At 42.0% G+C, this 7,500-nt stretch overlaps 2 protein-coding genes across 7 annotated transcripts in view; both read right to left on the bottom strand.

Moving 5' to 3' along the window:
* LOC123513008 overlaps nucleotides 1–2,089 on the bottom strand; it is a 69,877-nt gene extending 67,788 nt beyond the window's left edge. For both annotated transcript variants that reach the window (XM_045269816.1, XM_045269815.1), the window contains exon 1: nucleotides 1,997–2,089. The gene's annotated coding sequence lies outside the window, so the exon portion shown is untranslated. The remainder of the gene's footprint in view (nucleotides 1–1,996) is intronic.
* Nucleotides 2,090–2,261: 172 nt separating this feature from the next.
* The window catches only part of LOC123513014, a 363,536-nt gene continuing 358,297 nt past the window's right edge, over nucleotides 2,262–7,500 (bottom strand). For all 5 annotated transcript variants that reach the window (XM_045269820.1, XM_045269819.1, XM_045269822.1 and 2 more), the window contains one exon: nucleotides 2,262–7,500. This exon is cut by the window's right edge and continues 2,108 nt beyond it. The gene's annotated coding sequence lies outside the window, so the exon portion shown is untranslated.

A 7,500-nucleotide genomic window follows, 5' to 3' on the forward strand; every position in this document is an offset into this window, starting at 1 on the left:
ATTACTACCGTTTCTCAATGTACTTCATTTACGGTCATATGTACTTGTATTTGTCATGACACTTGGTAACGGTTCAGCTTGCTAAATCTGTAGGTAACGTTTGTGGCACTATCAGAGAGAGAGAGAGAGAGAGAGAGAGAGAGAGAGAGAGAGAGAGAGAGAGAGAGAGAGAGAAAGGGGGACGGAAGTCGGATGAATGGCATACCGATCGAGTCCCCCATTCAGGTCTTTTTGCCGCCCCCTACGTGACCATCTGGCAGACTCGCTCCACTGACGCACCAATAATAATAATAATGAAAATGTGTGTGTATGTATATATATATATATATATATATATATATATATATATATATATATATATATATATATATATATATATATTATTGTTATTATTATTATTATTAATGGAGCGGCAGTGGAGCGTGGATCTCTTCCGTTGCAGGAAACAAAACATATTACACATTTCAAGAAGGAAGTCTCTGAGGTAAAGGGAACCAAGTATGTAAAAAGTTAAGGTAATGAAAAGCTGTTAAAAAGTTAACATGTAAAGTAATTCTCTTAGTGCGTTGCTCGGAACTAGCTGGTAATAGAATCAGGTCACCCAGAACCTCTTAGTTAAACATTCATTCTCTAGCGCTTCTCTCAAATATGACCAAATTGATTAAAATGGCCACAAGTTGCCAACGTAGCATCAGCAGCAGTGACAGCCTCACATTCCTACACGTCTATTTAGTTCAAATCTTAAGACCAGCATAACATTCTAAAGCCACGCTTTTTATGCTTGTGAGACAAACCAATCGCCTCCCGCACTTTTGCGCACCCATAGCTTGGTTTTGTGAGCGACGCCTTAACACAGGCTCTACTCACAGGTCTACAGAAACTTATCTCATCATAATATTTGTGCTTGAGATGATCATATGTAATATAACAGAAACAACTTATGTTAGTATAGAGGGCAGCTGAACACATCGCAAAGCTCCGCGGAGTGCAGCGCCAAGCCTCCCATGAGCAGCTTCCCGGTGCCTGCCGTGGATGAGTGTCTTGCCGCGGTTTCTTAATTTACGCAGCCTTTGCCTTAACAAGGACGTGACCTGAATGCATTTCAAGTGTACTTCTCAACATCAGCTTTGGGACAAATCTATATCATGCCAGTATTCAACAGCCAATATTTTTTTCTCTTTTTTCTGGGAACTAATTAACATTCAAGTTCGCTGTAAAGTAATTAATTGCAATGAAGACAGCAAATGTATTTTTTTTTTGTATTCTAAATATTCTTTGTATTTTGTAACGATAATGTATTACTTGAGGCTTCGCCAATGACCTGTAAACGAATGGTCTTTCTGAATACGCTATCTATCCAATGGACAAATTGGTGTTTTATTTGTGTAAAATGAGAGATGTTATTTTCATGCTCAAAGTTGGTTTGTTGGACAACTTGGCATTCTTGGAACTTTATTATGGCACTTTAAACACCACTTGCACATTGACATATATCGTTGTATATTTCACGAAGCCACCTTTCATTCAATACAAATACACGTATCTTTTCTCACTATTGGGATAGTGTAACGATGGAATCCTTCCTGCATAAGCATCTTGTCAGCGGTGTGCTGCAGGTCCCTGACAGCGGCGAACATCGTAACTCTGGCAGCCTCTACTTCATAAAATGCCGATATGTACAATATGTACGTAGCTTCCACAAAAAAAGTCGGCTATGATTCATTCATGTTATGATTTCCAAAACGAGAGGCACGTTCACTACAAACAAAAATATGCTTAGGAGAAAAAAACATGAGAGATATCTGAATGGCGTCGCGTGTGGCGAGGAGACAGGCTGTGCCATGGCCATCTGTGTGAGGAACTTGCGGCATTCACTTTACCACGGGCTATTTCGAAATATCACGTTACTTTTCGTCTTTTCTATAGCATAGACACACGACTTTTTCTGAGCAGTAGAGTCCTTAGACACTTATGCATTATTGCATGGATCACTTACCTCAGGAAAACTCTGCTGACATCTAAAAACTGCAAAATAAAGGAGTCTGGTTGAGACGCAATACCGCCGTGATCCTCTTCCACTCAACTCTGCAGATTGTCTATAAGGTTGTCTGTGGTGGCCTGATGCTCGGCACTGCTTCGATGAGTCGAAGCAGACAACGCCATCTGTGGAGCATGGTGAACCCTCCTGGAGCATGGGAGTACGATGCTCTTATTATAACAAGTTGCTGGGTGATGAAAGAAGACACTTAAGATTCTTTTTAAGCATTTATTATGAAGAATATTAACAGTAAGTGAACCAGGTGAAGACAGGTGAGCGATGTAGCCGGGCAGGTGCTTTACAAGAGTTTCTGATCAGCGGACGACAAAACATGAGTGGGTCTGCCTGCTGCTGCTCACTCGCCTCGTGGCCGCTGCTCACTGCCTGCTGACTTGACATGCTCTGAATTATGATGGTGGTGATGGTGGTGGTGGTGATGGTAATGATGATGATGATGATGATGATGATGATGATGATGACAACGATGTAGATGCGTAGATGACACAAAGTTTTCGTGTTATAGGTATTGACAACTGGCAATCTGTAGAAATGCAGATATTTAGTGGTGTCGTTTTGCGTATTTTACGACAGAAATTTTCTTTTCAATTGTTCGAATTTTTTCTCGCTGAACCATTCGAGGAGAAAAAGTTGAGCAGTAAATTAGTTTTCCAGTGAGAGTTATGTGGCAGCACGATGTGGTGTTGCGGTGTGTTAGTGTTGCGAGGAAGAATGCGTGGGAGACGCTGGTAATACGTGGTGTCAGTCAGTGGAATGTTGCTGGTGTGAATGGTGTGTCTGTGATGGTACGAAATGACAATGGCAGTGGTGTGATGGTGAATGTGAGTGGCGTTATACTGTGACATGATGGTGTGATGCTGGTGTTGTGTGAAGTGGTATGGTAAAGTTGTGTCCGTTGTGTGATGCTGTGGTAGGGTGACGTGAGGTGTGAATGTAATAGTGGTGTCAGGTGTGTGAATTGTGTTGCAGTAGTGCATCAAGGAACTACGAAAAGTATAGAGGTGGAGAGTGAGTGCTATGATGTGGTATGGATGATGTACTGGTGATGCGGAGTGGCAGCCAGGGAAGTAGAAACAGTTGATGTGAGAAGCAGGGCGGAGAGAGCACCAGAGGCCCTGAGGTGGAGGCGGTGTAATGGAGGCAGCATATGCAACAGAGTAATTGGTTTATCATTAATGTAACCAAAGTCGAAGAGTGGACCGTTACTAAGTGGCGCGGTGACTGATGTGGTGAGATGCAGAGAAATGTTGAGCCGGACTGTCGCCATAACACTGTTTTCAGCAGGAGCAGGAGCAAAAGCAGTAGTATTAGCAGCAGCAGCAGGAAGAGTTTAGCTGAGATTAGGAGGCCGAGTGGTGTGGCCTCCAAGGTGAGCCTCGCTATTCTACCTACACCATACTTAGGACATTTGGCACAATACGCATCGGCGATATGATACAGGAATTTACAGACAGTAATGCACAAATCTGCGTTCAACGGACATTAGTATATACAAAGAATGACTGTCGGCCAACACATTCTGGCGTTACGTCGTTCACACCGAAGCAGGGAGAGATAGAGACAGAAACTTCGTATAGAGGAAAAATGTATGTAACAATTTCGTATATCTAAAACAAACCTATATTATGAAAAGGCAAGCCATCAGTAATTTACAAAACATCACCAAATTCAAATTTTGCTCAACTGACTCAAGAATACTAATATGTCTTTTATAGAGGAAATAACTGGTCGGTGTCAAGAGAACATACTGACGGAGATGAAAACTGAGACCAATGAGATCACTGAGACAAACTTATGACAGAGAAACACCTGGACGATACATTATACGAATAAATGATGAGTACTGAGATGAGTGACCCTCACGGCGAAAGAAGTCAGAGGTCAGTGGAGGTGAGAGCAAACATACAGGCTGAGGGAAGTTATGGTGGGGACAGAGACTCTACCTAGAGACATCTGCTGGCAATCGCTGACTGGGCTTGTATCTGTCATGTGGCTGATATGCTTGGAATGATCACAGCGTTGATTGGAGACTCACAAACACCAATAGAATAACAGGAATATGTTGTGATAGTGGTGGTGAGGATAATGATGATAATGACAATGATGGTCTGTGTGTGTGTGTGTGTGTGTGTGTGTGTGTGTGTGTGTGTGTGTGTGTGTGTGTGTGTGTGTGTGTGTGTGTGTGTGTGTGTGTTTCTATGTCTGTCCGAGTATTCCTTTACCGTGGAGCAATGTGTAGATAAGGTCATTCGCTCCACTGCATACTAAAGATGAATAAGAAAGATAACATAAGGATAAGATAACACGTGACACCTGCCTACACATTCTGGCTAAGCAATGAATCAAGTCAATCAACAGGTGGTCATTCTGTTGCTTATTTAAACCAGAGAGAGAGAGAGAGAGAGAGAGAGAGAGAGAGAGAGAGAGAGAGAGAGAGAGAGAGAGAGAGAGAGAGAGAGAGAGATTTTGTCTAGGTAAGCAAGTTAGTATAGTCAGACAAAAATGGCTCACACAGCACTCTCAGATCGTAATAATATACCCAGCATCCTCCTCGCAGCCTCAAGACCTTCAGGCCGCCCGGAAGAAGGTTCCAACAACTGTGTGACGCTACGAACCCGCTAACAAAACATGCGACACCCAGTCAATAAGAAATCGTAGAAATAAAAAGCCTGCACTTGAAACTTTTTGGTGGGAACGTTAGACACTATTTGTTTTTTCAACTTTTCTCTGATTCTTTGCCTTACTCTTCTTTTCGTCTAGTTATTCTATTTATCTATTTATTATTTCTTTTATTTCGCTTCCTCCTTTTTCTATGCTTCTTTTCCGTTTTCTTCCTCCTTTCCTTCCCATGCTTCATCTTACTCTATCTTTCGTTTTCTTTCTTCTCTTCCTTCCTTTTCATGTCTTTCTCCATTTTCCCTCTTTCTTTCCCCGCATTTCACCTCCTTCTCTTTTTTCTCTTCTTTTCCTGCACGTACGTTTCCTCTTTTCTTTTCGCTTCTTCTTGCTCCTCCTCTGATTCCTTTCATTCTTCCTTCTCTGTTTCTTTTCCAGTCTAGCTCTTCTTCCTCGTCCCAGCGGGGTTTGGAAGGCAGTTTCCAGTGAGGTGCTAAAGCTGTTCCCCAACTGGCCAAAGTTAAGTCAAGTTAACACGTGTCTTTTTCCTCCCTGATTTCATTCTTTCCCGCCGACTGCAAACACCCATCAACCAACTTGCTCAAACCAGACAGAATTTCCCTCCCTCCCTTGACTGCGCGGGACGACAAGAGGGTAAATAATGAATGAAGACTATATCAAGTGAAATGTACTTAGTGGATGGCTTGTAAGTAGCGGTGAGTACCCTTTATTAATTAGAAGTAATGGTTCGCCACGACGCCACGACTCACGACACTGTACACAAATGAACACACATATTTACCTGTTAAAAACAATCTATTGCTCTATAATGATGTATTGCTTATTACGCCTCCCAGTGATTGCTGCGCTAATAGCCGCAGCTCGATACCAATTTGCGACAATTATGTAGGATGTTATTGGGCCTGCTTCCTCCTCCCTTCCTGAGTGCTTATCTTTCTTAATTAGCAGGTAACAATGGCGCTCCCCTTTACCTGTATTAGTGGTCATCATAATTAAGACCCGCTCACCCAAAATAATGATTCGCGAATGAACATCATGCGCCACCTTTCGATACGGTCACTACACAAACACACACACACACACACACACACACGCGCACACCTCTCTCTCTCTCTCTCTCTCTCTCTCACCTGGGCAACACTGTACAGTTCGAATACCTGACAGAACCACTGAGGCTTTGTTTTTGGGAGTGACTCAGAGCCCGACTGGTGGCGACGTGCTCTTTTCCAGCGTTGTGTTTCTGTCGCTCATGTTCTTGAAGGGATAGAGTGGAGGGAAAAAAAAAAGTGTGGAGGGTGGGGAAAGAATGGCACGACTCTTGACTGACGAGAATACTGAGAAAAAGTAAAAAAAAAGGATGGAGCAACTGGTGACTGACAAGGGCGTTGAGTGAATACTATAGATGGATCGATAGGTGGAAGATAATGCATTAGTAAAATGTCCCAATTTTTTTTTTTTAAGATTAATGGAATGACTGTTGACTGACGAAGTTGACTGACATAAATTGGTTGAAAAATGAATGAATGAATGAATGGATGAATAGAGAAATAGACAAAAAAATACAATTATCGGAGTTCAATTAAATATGAAACTGAGTTAACGATATAAACACACACACACACACACACACACACACACACACACACACAATTAAAAAAAAAATTCATATTCGACTATTAAATAAGTGAGCGAAACTCCTTTCAGCCGAGATGTCTATTGGCGTGGAGGGCTTTGTTGACACCTTCCTCCAGTCCTTGTTAGCGGGAGTACCTTTGTTACCTGGCACGGCGAACTCTGCACACACCTGTTATCATGACTGGAGTCCACCCCCTTTCCCCGCACCCCATCTCCACTTGAAGATCCTCTGTCCCCACATTCCTCCTTACTCCTCAAATTCCCTCACCGCCCCTCACCTCCCTAAATTCCAAGGAGTATTGAGGAATTCTGCATAATAGCCATTTTTCAACCATCTTCAATAGCCTTCTAGGAGAGCATTGATTTTGATGCTCATAACGTAATTAAACACGTGTACTCTTTATTACCAACGATGCCTGGCCATTATTTACACAGCGCATCAAGGACAGCTCAATATATTGACAAATCACTTCCTTAGAAAAAAAGAAAAGATAAGAAAAGAACAGGACGCAGCGAAGGTAGGGAGGAGACAAGTCTAAAACAACGTAGTAAAGGACGAGCTGTGAGGTAAATCACTGAGTTCCCGTGGTGTTTTTTCGTATCGGTGCAAGGCAGGTGGGTAGGAGACGACAATGACGTGTAGTCAATAGCGTGTTGCAGTTTCGTGATGTGGTTAGGTTAGCTTCTCTACACACACGTAGCAAGTCGCGTATGCTAGAATTAGTATCATCGATTAAAGATCCTTTATAAAATTTTGTGGTATTGTGATGGAGCATTCATTATCTTGGATGTAAAAATCAATGGTATAGTTATTTTCACCTAAGAGTACAGCGTTGTTGTGGTATCTAATTATTCTATTTTTGGAGTGGATGCACAGGTTTCTATTTTACGACTTTTTTTTTTTTTTTTTACAATTTAACCGATGCATTACATTGGAAACAACTGCCGCTTGATCTGAAGAGTTCGGTGCGGAGTGTTGGTGGGCGTTGTTGTATTTAGAATTTCCTTGAACCTGGAGAAGGAGTATTGTATCGGAAACGATTGAATGATATAACTTTTGATGTAAAAGTTAACTAACTATAAATCAAATTTCGCTGTAGCGCCGTGGATGCTTTGGCAAACTTGTTTAAATACCATTCAGGCTGCTGTTTTATCTCGCTTCTCCTTTTGAC

This window comes from Portunus trituberculatus, chromosome 35, assembly GCF_017591435.1.
Source record: "Portunus trituberculatus isolate SZX2019 chromosome 35, ASM1759143v1, whole genome shotgun sequence".
In the NCBI taxonomy this organism is placed as follows: Eukaryota; Metazoa; Arthropoda; class Malacostraca; order Decapoda; family Portunidae; genus Portunus; species Portunus trituberculatus.